The sequence below is a fragment of the Apodemus sylvaticus genome, chromosome 15 (genome assembly GCF_947179515.1).
Source record: "Apodemus sylvaticus chromosome 15, mApoSyl1.1, whole genome shotgun sequence".
Taxonomy (NCBI): Eukaryota; Metazoa; Chordata; class Mammalia; order Rodentia; family Muridae; genus Apodemus; species Apodemus sylvaticus.
The window spans coordinates 77,704,000-77,718,581 of NC_067486.1; positions in this window are offsets into that span (position 1 = coordinate 77,704,000).

The following is a 14,582-nucleotide window of genomic DNA, read 5'->3' on the forward strand; positions in this document are numbered from 1 at the left end:
TGCACTCTAATGCCTCGTGGTCTTCACCTCTGCTCATTTGTAGTCCCAGGGCAGCTCGGGACCCCTGTCCCATTTAGGAGCACCTCTGGTTTCAGCAGCTCCTAACTATTGCACAAGATGAGTGACTTTCACCCCACAGCTACCCGCATCAATACTCTGCTCCAGCAGTAGACACCAGGAGTATTGTGAAAGCCTACCATTTGGGGAGCTCTCGGGAGAATCCGCCACTCGCCACAGAGGGCACCGAGTGGAAACACACACTTGCTCAGAGACTACAGTGAAAACCATTCAACCACACGTGTCATGAGGCTCGGTGTTTTGGTTTTTTGCTAATTTTTTGGCTTTGTTTTTTTTCTTTTCTTTTCCTTCCTTCCTTCCTTCCTTCCTTCCTTCCTTCCTTCCTTCCTTCCTTCCTTCCTTCCTTTCTTTCTTTTTTCGTCTTTCTTTTATGGTTTTGGGTTTTTGTTTTTGTTTTTTTTTGGTTGGTTGGTTGGTTGGTTGGTTGGTTGGTTGGTTGGTTGGTTGGTTTTTCAAGACAGGGTTTCTCAGTGTAGCCCAAGCTGTTCTGGAACTTGCTCTGCAGATCAAGCAAGGCTGGTTTACACCAGGACAGATGTGTTACTGCCCAGAATGAAGCAGCCGCAGAAATGTTTCCTTCAGGCGCTCATGTCCGCAGCTCAACTCTACCTACATGTGAAGTGAGATACTTAAGCCAAAGGCCAGATTTTCCCAAAAGGCCTGAGTTTCCCCTGAGTGTGGCTAAATTACACTGTATATTGACTTTAAAAAGACAATTTACTGAAATAACTAAACATAAAATCATACTTTGAGACATAACCCTAACTGCAAAAGAATGAGTCTATACTGCAGCACCCCGAATTTTTGGACATTCAAGAAAGGACAAATATCTTTAACGTAGAAGTGTAACTCAGTGGTAGAGTGATTTACATTGACATCTGACCGCCATCCCTGGTACCAGGGAAGAAAAAGAAAAGAACAGCCTGTGTGTTGTCCACAGCTGCTCTTCACCCGAGGCAGGCCAGCAGCCACTCCCTTCTGCTGCTGCTAGACTATGGCTGGCCCTGGCCTACGTGATTTAGATGGGCAACCTGAGACTCACACATGAAGCACCACGTCCTTGGGTTTCTCACCCCTTCCCATTTGTGCTTTTTTATTTTTTTTTTTTTAGATTTATTTATTTCATATTTGTGAGTATATGGTCACTGTCTTCAGATACACCAGAAGAGGGCATCAGATCCCATTACAGATGGTTGGGAGCCACCATGTGATTGCTGGGAATTGAACTCAGGACCTTCGGAAGAGCAGTCAGTGCTCTTAACCACTGAGCCATCGCTCCAGCCCCCATTTGTGCTCTTTTCCCCTCCACACTTTCACTTGTGTTTTCATTTTATAAAGTCCAGGAACCACAGAAGAGGGAACACACATTCACACACACACACACACACACAATTTGTCTTTCTGAGACTGGCTCTATTCACAACTATCTCCATTTACACACATTTTCCTATACACAACAGAACCCAATTGTTCCTTATGGCTTAGAAACAATCTGTCGAGCATATATAACCACGTTCTCTTTAAGCATTCTCTATTGTTGAGCACCTACATTTGTTCTTTAGAATAGAGTCACGGGAAACACGAATGTGCAAATACCTCCATGATATGCTGACTTGGGTTAAGACCCAGCAGTAGTAGAGCCAGTTTTTGTGTGGCGGATCTAATTTTTTTTCATTTTCTGAGGACACTGCAGACTGATTTCCACTGATACTGGACTAGTTTTCATTCCCACCAGCATGTATCAAGTGTATCCTATTTGTCTATATCTGTGACAGAAATTATTGTTATTTATTGTCTTATGAAAATGTTATTTGTTTTCTTATGACTTTCTGACTGGGTAAAATGGGATCACAATGAGGTTTTGACTGGCATTTCTCTGATGGCCGGTGTATGAGATGAGTCATTTGGGAAGAGAACCTCAGCTGAGGAAACGCTCCCACCAGATTGCCCTGTGAGCAAGCCTATGGGACATTCTCTTGCTTGCTGCCTGAGGAGGTAAGGCCAACCATTGTGGTGCTGTTACCATAGACAGGTGCTCATGGGTGATGTAAGAGAGCAGGCTGAGGGCTGGAGAGACGGCTCAGCAGTTAAGAGCACTAACTGCTCTTTCCAAAGGTCCTGAGTTCAATTCCCAGCAACCACATGTTCACAACCATCTGTAACAGGATCCGATGCCTTCTTCTGGTATGTTTGAAGAGAGCAATAGTGTACTCATATGCATAAAATAAAATAAATAAATCTTTGAGAGAGAGAGAGAGAGAGAGAGAGAGAGAGAGAGAGAGAGAGCAGGCTAAGCAAGCCATGAGGAGCAATCCACTGAGCAGCACTCCTCCATGGCTTCCACTCCAGTTCCTGCTTCCTTCTTTATTTCTGCCCTGGCTTCCTTCAGTGGCCTGAGAGATACAAGCTGAAATAAACCTTTTTCTCTCCAAGTTGCTTTTGGTCATGGAATTTTATCAAAGCAGTAAAACAAGACAAGCCACACAAAGACAGTGTTCTAGGGGATGATGGAGAAAGTAGGCAAAAAATAAAACAAAACAAAATCAAACAAACAAACAAAAAACAGGGAACCCTGCATAACTATGTGGAGGGTTTCTTCCCATATATCTTAGATGTCACGAGAGATACAAATACAGTTTGCCTCATCATTGGGTCTGTATTATACCAGATTACTAATGCATGTGGCATATGACTTTGTACAAAGGAAAGAATGTTGCACTCAAAGTGTTAGATAAATAATAGGGACTTTTTTAAGGTAGAAGGGCTCTGATAGAACTCAGTGGTTGAGCTCTTGCCGTCTCTCAGAGTTCACGGCTCTGAGAAAGCCCCAAGATATGCTCATCTTGCCTTTGGCATCTGTGGTTCTGCTTCTGGATAACTGTTCTTAGTGACAGAGGTGTGTCAGTCCAGGATATGTTTTTCTGCTTGAAAGTTCATCCTGAAAAAGGCTCAAAACTGAACTGGGTTCATGAATACCCAGCAAAGTTGGTCACTGGAAGGCTTTTTATTGCCATGAATCCATGTCTGAACAGTCTTCTCTGGTGGATATCGCACAACAGAACAATTCTTCCAAAGTTTTAAGAGACTTTCATCCCTTTTCTCTGCCTTATTTTCATTTAAACAAATGGAGAAATGGCAACAATTTTACTTAGAGTCATCTTTTTATCTTACTTACAAACTGCTTTAGTAATGTACCACATCAGCAGTTCAGCAGACAACTATTTTCTGAATAGCAATCACGCTCGAGACCCTGAAGAAGAGGACACAGTGTCTAGTGGACCAGAGTGGATGTGTTCTAGAACACCTGGTGAAGCACCTGGGGACATCCAGCAATGGCCAGAACTGAGGAGGCTCCTCTGCTCACATACCTGTGACGTGTGGTCATCAGAGACTCTGTCCACTTGGTTAGGTCAGGCACTGTGTCCTCTGCAAGCACTATCAAGCATGGCCACTCCCATGGATTCAAGGAAAGGCTCATGTCTAGAATAGTCTGGATTGTGTTTCTGTAGTAAGCAACAGACTACTTGATGATCAAACCAAACGATCTGAGCAGTATTTCCTCAAGCAAGTACTTAGAATTCTGAAGATTTTTCTCTTAGCTGAGGCTCTGATATTTTCACATAAAAATGGATGGATTGTGACCCTCAGGACACTGGGCCATCTTACCCAAATCATCTGTTGTAACAAAACACTATAAACTGAGTAGCTTACAAAACACAACATTGCATTACCATCCTGAGGACTAGAAAATCAAAGGTCAAAGTATCTCGTGAGGGACTGCTTTCTCCCCTGCAAGTGGCAACTTAAGTTGTGTCCTCACATCATGGAAGATCCCGAAGGAACCTTGGTGATATTCCCATCCTAAAACTCCACCTTACATGTTAGGGTTTCACATATGAACTTTGGAGCTACGCTAATAATCAGAGCCTAAGAAAAGCCAAAGCAGATGATGAAAAAAGACAGTGTACCCAGTGGGTCATTCCCACCCCATCTCATACATAGACACACACAGACACACCTACACCTTGAGGCAGATAGAAATAGAATATAGTATGAAATCCACAACAACACACTATCACTGATCGTGTGAGCTACATTCTTGACTTAACATGTCCATGTTAACAGAGCAAATTATTTTTTTTTCATATTTCCCTGAGCTGTTGAATTCACAAGCTGGGTTGGATCTTGTTGGATTGGAATTGGTGGAGGACTGACACCCAAGGATGGCCTCTGGCCTCTACATATATGTCATGGCATGTTCATACTCTCACTCACGCATGTACACTCACATGCACAAAACAAATAAATATTTAATTTGCCTCTGAACATGGACACACTTGTCTTGTTATTATTCTCAAACTGCATCATCTAACGACTCCTCGCATTTACACTGCTAGGTATTACATGTCAGGTTGAGCACACGGAGAATGTATACAGGACATACACAAATACTACTTTATACAAGGGACTTGAGTATCTGCCAGAGTTTCACAACTGTTGTCCAGCCGGGTGGGGGTGGGGCAAGCAGGGACAAAGGTCCCATCTCAGAGCAGCAATGGGATTGCCTCCAGCCAGACAAAGTCACAGGGGGATGCTGCCCACTTGTCACTGGGGTTCCCAGCAGGAGCCCGTGAGGTGGGTGTGACCAGAACCCAGCACTGACAAGAAGGTGCTGGGCCCCATGCAGAACTCAGCTTGCTGACCTGGCCAGGTGTTAATGGGAGAGACTCCTGGAGACAGGAAGGGGCTGAGAGAGAGGGGCAGCTGGTGAATGGTGGAGGGGCAGCGTGGGGGAGGGAAGAGGAAGTTACTCTCCCTGCTCCTCTCCTTTCCACTCCCCAGGATCTGGCCTGGGGACAGCTCCCTGCTGAGGCAGCCTTGAGGAGCCAGGTGGAGGATGTGGTCCCTGTGCATTGGTCCTGCCAGGAGCAGGGGTGTCTGTCAGTGCTGTCTCAGGACTCCTGTCCCCCAGGCCATCTACTGTCACCTGGGCTTAGGGGTGGGAGGAGTCTGTGCTCTCCAGGCAACCTTTCCAGCTCTAAAGTGTTGTGGGTGGGGAGACTTTTCAACACAGTTGTCATAGCCCACCCCACCTCACCCCCACCCCCCACCCCCATTCCTCCAAGAAATCCACCACTGCCCTCGTGCTTGGCCGCCATCCCTCCTCCCCACCCTCCTCCCACTCTCTTCTCACTAATGTTCCTTGCTCACCTCTTTCATGACTTCTATCTAGTGTTGCAGTTCTTCCATTCAGGAAGTCATAGGAGCAATGAAGTACATCCAGCCTCTCATGCCAATGATTTGATTCATTAATCTATGGGTTATTTTATAGCGCGTAGGTACCTAGTATCTATGGTAGCCCTGGGACGGTGTCAGAATTAGCACCCATCTGGACAGACTCTCTTCTGAACTGTGTGGAAGCATCAGCTGTCAATTAAAAGCTGATGGCCAGTAAACTGAGGCAGCATTAGGAGGAAGATGAGGCAAAGACAGTGGAACTCTGGGAGGAAGATCCTCTAAAACAGAAAACCAAAGGGGGGGGCCTCTATTCAGGAATGTCAGAGGCAGGAGATTTGCCTCCACTCAGAGGAACTCAGACACATGAGACTGAAGAGAGGTAACTAACCATGTGGAAGACATAGAATAGTTTACATGGGTTTTGTAAGTTACACGCTAGTGGGGGAACGAGCCAAAGCTTACGACCAAGGCATTTATTATCAAATAAAAAGCCTCTGATCTGTTATTTTGGAACTGGGGCACTGGTGGAAAAGCCTGTGGTTACACACCATCTAATACTGAGCGACTGCTAGCCTTGTACCTGGTGGGGTACCAAGTGCCCATCCAAATGTCATCTTCCCAGCGCCCTAAGCTTCTAGCCCTGTTTTCACATGGAGAAGCTGAGATAGCAACATTCCCTTGGCCACAGCCTGTAGCTGGATTCTACAAGATTTCTACTCCCACCCCCACTGCTAGGGAGGCAGATTAGGGGAGCAGGCATGTGTACAAACAATTGTATGGCTGCAGAGATGGCTCAGCGGTTAAGAGAGGGCTCTGTACATGCAGAGGACTCAAGTTCAGTTCCCAGAGCCCACAGAGAGGCATCCGACTGTCTCCAAGTCCAGCTTCAGGGGATCCAGTGTCCTGTTCCAGCTCCGTGCTCACAAGCACTTGCTCACACACATCTACACATAGTCTAAAATAAAATAGACACTGTAATGAAAAGTACTCCAGAAAGGGCATCGCAGGACTGAAGTCAGCAGAGGAAGGACCTCTAAACCAAATCCCAAAGGGAGGCCTCAGTTCAGGAAATGACCCAGGGCTTTGGGGATCCTTGAGGAGTGGCTATGGCTGGAAAGAGGCATTCGGAGCAAATGAACGACTGGAGGCTGGGCACTGAGCAGAAAGGGCCTGGTGCTGGTGGCAGAGGCACAGTCACCTCACCCAGCACTTGAGAGACTGTGGAAGATCCTCACCTGCTACCTAGAGGCCCACACACCATTCTGAGGTTAGGGCTTGCCCAGTACAGGTTGGGGAGGGGAAGTAACGTAGGGTACAGCACACAGCGCCTACTGGGAATCCCACCAGATGTTGGAGGCTGAGGGCAGCTGGACAGTCTGTAGAACTAACTGAGCAGCCTGGTTGGAGTGCTCAGCCTGGATGCAGTAAGGGTGAGAGCATCTGACTCAGGCCTCACCTCTGCCCTCCAGCTGTGGCTACTGGAGACACCAGGAAGTTTCCTTATAGGAGTGGGCACTGTGGTTGGGGTAGGGGTGACGGTCTTTCCACTGTGAGGGAGATATGGAGAGAACCCCTGTGTTACTCCCTGTATGAACTGAATGGACCATATCCACAGGGCCAGTAGCTCAGTATCCCAGATGCTGCCAGGAACCACAGAGTCACATACAACACTCCTCCAGGAAAAGGATTTTATTTTGCAAGAAAGGAAGCTGACTCACCAGAGTGCAACAGCCCATCAGTGAAACTCACCATGCAGAGACAAGCATAGTGAGACTTTTCCCAGAAGGTCAGAGTGTTCTTATCCCCAAGGTGAGGACAACTGTAATTGTGACAGGCACCTCCCAAAACCTGGGAGAGGGGAGCAGCAGCTGCCAAGGCTGTTAACAGTAATGAGAGCGGACCACCCTCTGAGCATCTCCAGACACTGAGGATGCTGCGGCTACCATCCGCGGGAGCACTAACTGCCAATGTCTTCATCCTGGGAAGCACAGACCTTCTCACAGTCAGGAAGGAAATGTCTTAGAAGTCAAAACATGGGTCACATGCACACGATCCTTAACATATTCATCTCAGTTACACCAATATTTTAAGGGTTTTTTGTGTGTGTGTGTTGGGGGGGGGCTGATTTTGTTTTGTTTGGGATTTGGGTTTGGAGCTTTTTGAAACAGAGTTTCTCTGTGCAGCCCTGGTTGTCCCGGCACTCACTCTGTAGACCAGGCTTGCCTTGAACTCAGAGATCTACCTGCCTCTGCCTTTGGAGTACTCGGATTAAAGGTGTGCACCACTGTCACCCAGCAAGGATATGTAATTCTAAGCGGAACAGCTTTTATTTCTGATTTTGCTCAGCATATTGGGGAAGACATGACCCTCAAGTCCTTCAGGCTATTTCTGGTGTAGGTGCTGGTATAAATGTGAGGAGTACAGGGAAGAGATACACTAGATTGTCCCCTCTCTGTTCCCTTTTCCTGACTGTGGATGCAACTTGACCAACTGCCTTACTCCAGCCACTGTGACCTCCCCACAGTGATGGACTACACCTTCAAACTTAGAAGTAAAACAAACCCTTCCCTCAGTGGAGGAGGGGGAGTAGGAGGAGCGAGGAGAGTTTGGGATGAGAACTTAAGAGTTTCTCACTTTACAATCTTTATGCTTTGTAGCACCAAGGAACAAGTATTTTGGAAAACTTGGTTTGGGAGCCTCGGGTTTAGAATGTTTAGCCTCGGGTTTAGCCTTGATGTTTTCTTTGGAAATGTCAGCTAGTCATCTCATAAGTAGGCTTGGTAAAGGGTTAACCACACAAGACAGGAAGCACTTGGTAAGAGGTCATGACAAATTAATTTTGCTCTGGTCTGATTTTTCTCTTCTTGCCCACTAGATGGCAGAATGAAGCCACAGTAGAGAACATTTGCAATTCTCCTAAGTTTAAACTGGTCAAATTATGTTGTTTTGTTTTGCTTTGTTTTGTTTTGTTTTTATTTGTTTTTGCAGTGGGGGTGTTGTTTTTGTTTTGTTTTTTGTTGTTTGTTTTTTGTTTGGTTTTTTTTTTGTTCCTTTTATCTAGAGGGGGGAAAAAAGTAAAAGGTCACACATACAGGGCCCTTTCCTCGTGTGTAAATGAGAAGTACTGACTGAGCTAGCTGGAGCTGCCTTAAAGAGCCTTCTCATTGTAGCACAGAGTCGGAGACAGGAGGGTGGTGGTTACAATACCAACCTGGCCTAAGCAGCAAATTTAAGTCCAGCTTCAAATGCATAGACCAATGAGATCTAAAAGGAAGCCTCACACCTTTTCAGTCCTTGTCTGTCTGCAGCTTCAGCCAAGGCTTTATCTCTGGAGGACATTGACAACTGAACCGTCATCACACTAACCCAGGTGAAACTTCCTCTGAACACAGTACCATGCTAACATCTCCAGCACACTTGATCTTTCCAGGAAGACAACATTCTTTCACCTTCCTGTTGTTAGGAGAAATTTAGAATTCGGGGTATGGATCAGTGAATAAGCGGGTACCTGGTTTGTATGAAGTCTCTATTAAATATCCCGTATGCAGAGGGGGAGGACGGAGAGAAAGAGTAGGGGTGGGGAGAAAAGAGGGAGAGAGGGAGGAGGGAGAGAGGGAGGAGGGAGAGAGGGAGGAGGGAGAGAGGGAGGAGGGAGAGAGGAGGAAGGAAGGAGGATGTGGAGGAAGAGGAGGAGGACTAATTTAAAATATGTTTTAAAATCGCTTACCCAAAAAGGTAGCGCTACACTTGAACCTAGAGGCGTAGGGTCTCACTCTTCATTTCATTCACTGTTTATTGGTGCCACCGCTACCACCACTGCTGTCCTCATCTCTCACTTCTGAGTGTTGAATGCACTGAGCTAGGAACCTTGGGACTGACCTACATTCCTAAACTGGAACCAAGTCTTTTACAAAGTTTTGTTCTGTGAACCAAACTTAAACCTGCACATATCGTGAAGTGTATAAATCTGAGTTAAATAATCACTTGAAGGGAATTGGAATATTTATCATAAAAATTAAAAATACTAGCTGGGCGGTGGTGGCGCCCACCTGTAATCCCAGCACTCTGGGAGGCAGAGGCAGGCGGATTTCTGAGTTTGAGGCCAGCCTGGTCTACAGAGTGAGCTCCAGGACAGCCAGGGCTACACAGAGAAACCCTGTCTCAAAAAAGCCAAATCCAAAAAACAAACAAAAAAATTAAAAATACTTGTAGCCAGGCACTGTAGTGCACGTCTTTAATCCCAATACTCAAGAGTCTGAGGCAGGCAGATATCTGTGAATTTGAGGCCAGCCTGGTCTACATAGCAAGCTACAGGACAGCCAGGGCTAATATAAAACAGACCATGTCCCTAAAAAGAAGTAAATTGATAGATAGATAGATAAATAACTTTGTAATAAGCTTAGAAAATCAATTATCGGCCTGCTACCTCGAAAGACTTAGGGGTTGTCTGTCTCTCTCTTTTTTTTTTTCTGCCAAGTCATCCAGACTGTGGAAGACCCAGAAACTCTTGGGCCATGTGAACCATGGCCATAGCCACAGGGCAAGCACCCAGGTGACAGTGGGAATGCTGGAGACATGTGTCACCTCAGGAGATCAACTTCCACAAGTAGCATCCAGATGACTTTGGGAAAACTGGTATGAGGCATTACCACTTAAAAAGGAACCAGAGCTTCTGCCCAGCTGTCAACCTAGATAAATTGGGGACATTGGTCAGTAGACAGACATGGGTTAATACTGAAAACACACACACACACACACTCACACACACAAGACTGGGGCTGCTCCCATGATTGACACTGTGTGAAAGGGTCCCTCTGAAGTTCTGGGAAAGAGGACACTCCCTAAACAGTCTGTCAGTGGTGAAGGCCAAATTCTTCAGCAGAAGAGATGAAGATTAAGGGGTGGGAGGTGCCTGTGTTCGGTGATTTGAAGCCACTCAGGGACGGTCACTAAACTCTAACATTTTTCATGAAAAAGGAAAGGAAATCAGTTACCGACATGAACAACTAAATCATTTTCTGGGGGCTGGAGGGAGGGGTCAGAGGGTAAAACATTGGAAGCTCTCACAGCAGACCTGGGTTTGGCTCAGGTGACCCACGTGACAACTCACGGCCACGTGTCTGTAACTCCAGTGCCAGGGAATCGTCGATGTCTTCTTCCAGCCTCCACAGGCAACCAGGCACCCAAACGATGCTCAAGACATACATGTAGGCAAAATAATAAAACAAACATTTTTAAACCTTTGGAATTTTTTTCACTATTTTTTAAACAATCATATTTGCTCAAGCCAGCAACGTCACATGTTTTGTAGAGGTTTGTTTTACGCAGAAAGGAAAGAGCATCATTCATCTTTGAAGCCACTGTTCTCAACATTATCTTCCAAGCTCCTACAGCACATGTGGTAGAGCTCTTAACATCCCAATGGCTCTTTCAGCCCAAAGTTTCAAAGTCCTTCCTGTGACAGTCCTCCCCAAACCATGGGCAGGCTGAAGTTTCAAAGTCCTTCCTGTGACAGTCCTCCCCAAACCATGGGCAGGCTAAAGTTTCAAAGTCCTTCCTGTGACAGTCCTCCCCAAACCATGGGCAGGCTGAAGTTTCAAAGTCCTTCCTGTTACAGTCCTCCCCAAACCATGGGCAGGCTGTCACAGGAATACCCCACTATGCCGGTACCAATTTGTCTTAGTCAGGGTTTCTATTCCTGTACAAACATCATGACCAAGAAAAAAAGGTGGGGAGGAAAGGGTTTATTCAGCTTACAGTTCCACATTGTTGTTCATCACCAAAGGAAGCTAGGACAGCCAGGAACTCATACAGGGTAGGAACTTGGAGGCAGGAGCTGATGCAGAGGCCATGGAGGGATGTTTCTTACTGGCTTGCTTTCTCTGACTTGCTCAGCCTGTTTTCTTATAGAACCCAGCACTACCAGCCCAGGCATGATACCAGTCACAATGGGCCCTCCCATTCCTGATCACTAATTGAGAAAATGCCTTATAATTGGATCTCATGGAGGCAGTACATTGTATCATAACTGCAACACTAAATATATAAAACAAGGAAAGTATATTGGAAGCAGCGAGAGAAAACAGTAAGTCACACATGAAGGTAAGTTCAGGAGACTAGAGGGATGGCTCAGTGGTTAGGATTACTTTTGCACAGGACCCTGGTTCAATTGCCAGAACCCACAAGCGGCTTACAAACATCCATACCCAGTTCCAAGGGAGCCAACAGCCATACCCACTGTATACTTACATGCATCAGGGAAGGTTTTCACAAACATAAGAAAACCTAAAATAAAGCGTTGTAAGGCAGGTCCATCAGAGTAAAGGCAAATTAGTTTGAGCATTAGATTAAACTCTAGCTTTAAAGGCTAAATGGTCTTGGAATGATGTATTTCAATGTCTGATTTAAACACTTTTCAAGAAATTTAGAGGAAAACAGAGGGAAGTGGAAAATACTATAGTAAAGGCTCTGGCCAAGCAGGACAAGTGCCTCATGTTTTCCCCTCTTCTATGTGGGTCTTGGCTGCACTTTTTTAGATTTGTATGTTTAACTTAGAGTGCCTGTAATGGCCAGGTAAGAGAAAGGACACATGAACTTGAGGAGGGGAAAACCTTAAAGGGTGGAGGAAGTATAGCACGCGATCAGAAAGGGAAGGGGAAATACTGCGAGTTAAAAGTATAAACACGGCCAGGATGAGGGACAGGGAGAAGGTGAGGTGGTCAAGCAAAACTAAGACTATATGCAAAGTCTTCATGGACAACACTATTTGTAAGCTAATCTTAAAATATAATTAAAAAACTGGGCAGTGGTGGCGCACACCTTTATTGTGAGGGAGTAAGTCTGGGGTGTAAGGGAAGATTTAAGTGTAAGCATGCACAAAATTGTCAAAGAATAAATTAAAGATATTCAAAAACGAAAGCTCCATGTGGAAACCTATTACTTTGTAAGCCACTTGAAACTTTTAAGTTTATATTAAAAAAATAAAATCGACATTGAAAATATTAAAACAGCAGAAATAAAGATAAAAATTAAAATTAAAAAATAAAACCGCTAGAATAAGAGAAATAAAGGTGAACAATAAAATGAAGTAGTAGGTATTATGCTCTCAGGCAATGTTTCCTCCCGGCTGGGGAGGTCCCGTCTTCTGTTTACTTTAGCTGTCGGTCAGGATATTGGTGCCAGTTCCATCACACACCTCCTGGGGTCACAGTCTTCACCAACTGCGCCTAAAGGCAGCCCCGTGACCTTCAAAGGTTCCTGGGACCATCTGACTATCTGTGGGATTGGTACATGCAGAACACCTGCTACAAGTGGGGAGAAGTTGAATGATTTCTGCCTGCCTTGGGGCCTTGCCTCGAACCCCACCTAGGTCGTTGACCCTACACACTTGCACATTCTCAAGGCCTTTCCTCATAACCGCTCACTACCCTCTCCTCACAGGTAGTCATGTCACAAATGAAGATCCTGTCCTAAACTACAGTGCTCACCATCTTCCTTAACTCCGCGTTTAACTTCCTGTATCCCAAACAGCTGTTCTCCTGTCCCCAAATCCCAGCAGAATATTTCTGAATAAAGTGCTTTCTTCTCCTGGATGGATGGATGGATGGAAGATAGATAGATAGAGCACATGTTGGAGCACACCCACATGGCTGATGTTGGAGGGGGCAAATGTCCCATTGTGTACACAGTAGCCCGGGGTGGGGGTGGGGAGAGGGGGTAGGGGAGGGAAGTGAAAACGAACTGAGTGATGCTCCTGTGTCAGAACTTTGCAAAGTGCTGGGTTTAGGTTGTTGCTATTCCTGATATTCTTGATGGAAACACTTTGGGAATCATCATCTCTCTGTTCCCTGGATGCCCTTAACTCCACAGTCTGTCCTGTGTGTCTCATCTCATCACAGGGGACAGCCTTGACTACTGACATTCAGTCATGTGACCAACTCAAATTCTTATCGTCCTGTTTGCTCCTGGTGACATTTCCCAACAGGCTGGAGCCACCAAGCATGAAACTGATCCCTGCAATGCTAGATAGATAAAGACAGCTAGATCAGTCGATCTGCAAAAGCGGCTGCCACATCCTTTTGGCTCTAATATTTCATGTGTATATTTTCCTCCTTAGCTAATTTTCCTGCTTCTCATTGCCATCAGATTGTAGAGCAGTGGTTCTCAACCTGTGGATTGTGACATGTTTGTGAGCCAAACAACCTTTCCCAGGGGCCATATATCCTGCATAACAGATATGTACAATCCATAACAGTAACAAATTACTGTTATGAAATAGCAACAAAATGATTTTATGATTGGGGTCACTGGAACATGAGGAACTGTCCTGAAGCGTCAAAGCCTTAGGAAGGTTGAGAACCACTGGCTTAGAGATAATGCAAGTCTTTTGTATTTGTTCATAAGCAGTGGGGGTTTCCTAGTAACGGTGTCAGAACAAGAAGAATGAAGTCATGAGAATTCTGTGTGCTTGTGAGAACCCTTCAAGAAAAGACAAAGCTGGGCGGTGGTGGTGCACGCCTGTAATCCCAGCACTCTGGGAGGCAGAGGCAGGCAGATTTCTAAGTTCGAGGCCAGCCTGGTCTACAGAGTTCCAGGACAGCCAGGGCTATACAGAGAAACCCTGTCTCGAAAAAAACCAAATCCAAAACAAACAAACAAACAAAAAACAAACAAAAAAAAAACAAAAAGAAAAGAAAAGAAAAAGAAAAAAAGAAAAGATTTTGGTCCTCAGTTTCCTCAAAACACAGAACTATTCTTGGAATGTGTTTCCATGCCCCTCCCAGGTATATTGGAGTGTGTTCATTTCAGATTCATTACAACCGGCTATTGCTGTTTTCTGCCTCTACGGAAAACTCACATTTTGCCAGGCCCTTATGATTGTATACTTTTCTCCTATGCTTATTCTTAACCCTCAGGGTTATAAACTCTCTGATGCTCTGAATAAAGTTATTGCATGAAACTAATCCACATCAGTTTTAGACTCTCTTCTCCCAGGTCCCACCACCTTTACAGTGGTAAACAACATGCTTTTTTTTTTCAGTTTGGATATTCCTATATTTTGCATTCTCATCCCCATTCACAATAACTGGGTTATTTTCTGGAAGAAATTCAGTTAGAATAACAAATAGTGTCGTGAAAAGCAATGCAGTCTTGTGCTGGGTAATTTGTAATGAATGTATGCTTGCTTAGGTCTTGCTTTCTGGTCCTGGAACTCGCTCTGTAGACCAGGCTGACCTTGATCACCCGCCTCTACCTCAGCCTCCCAA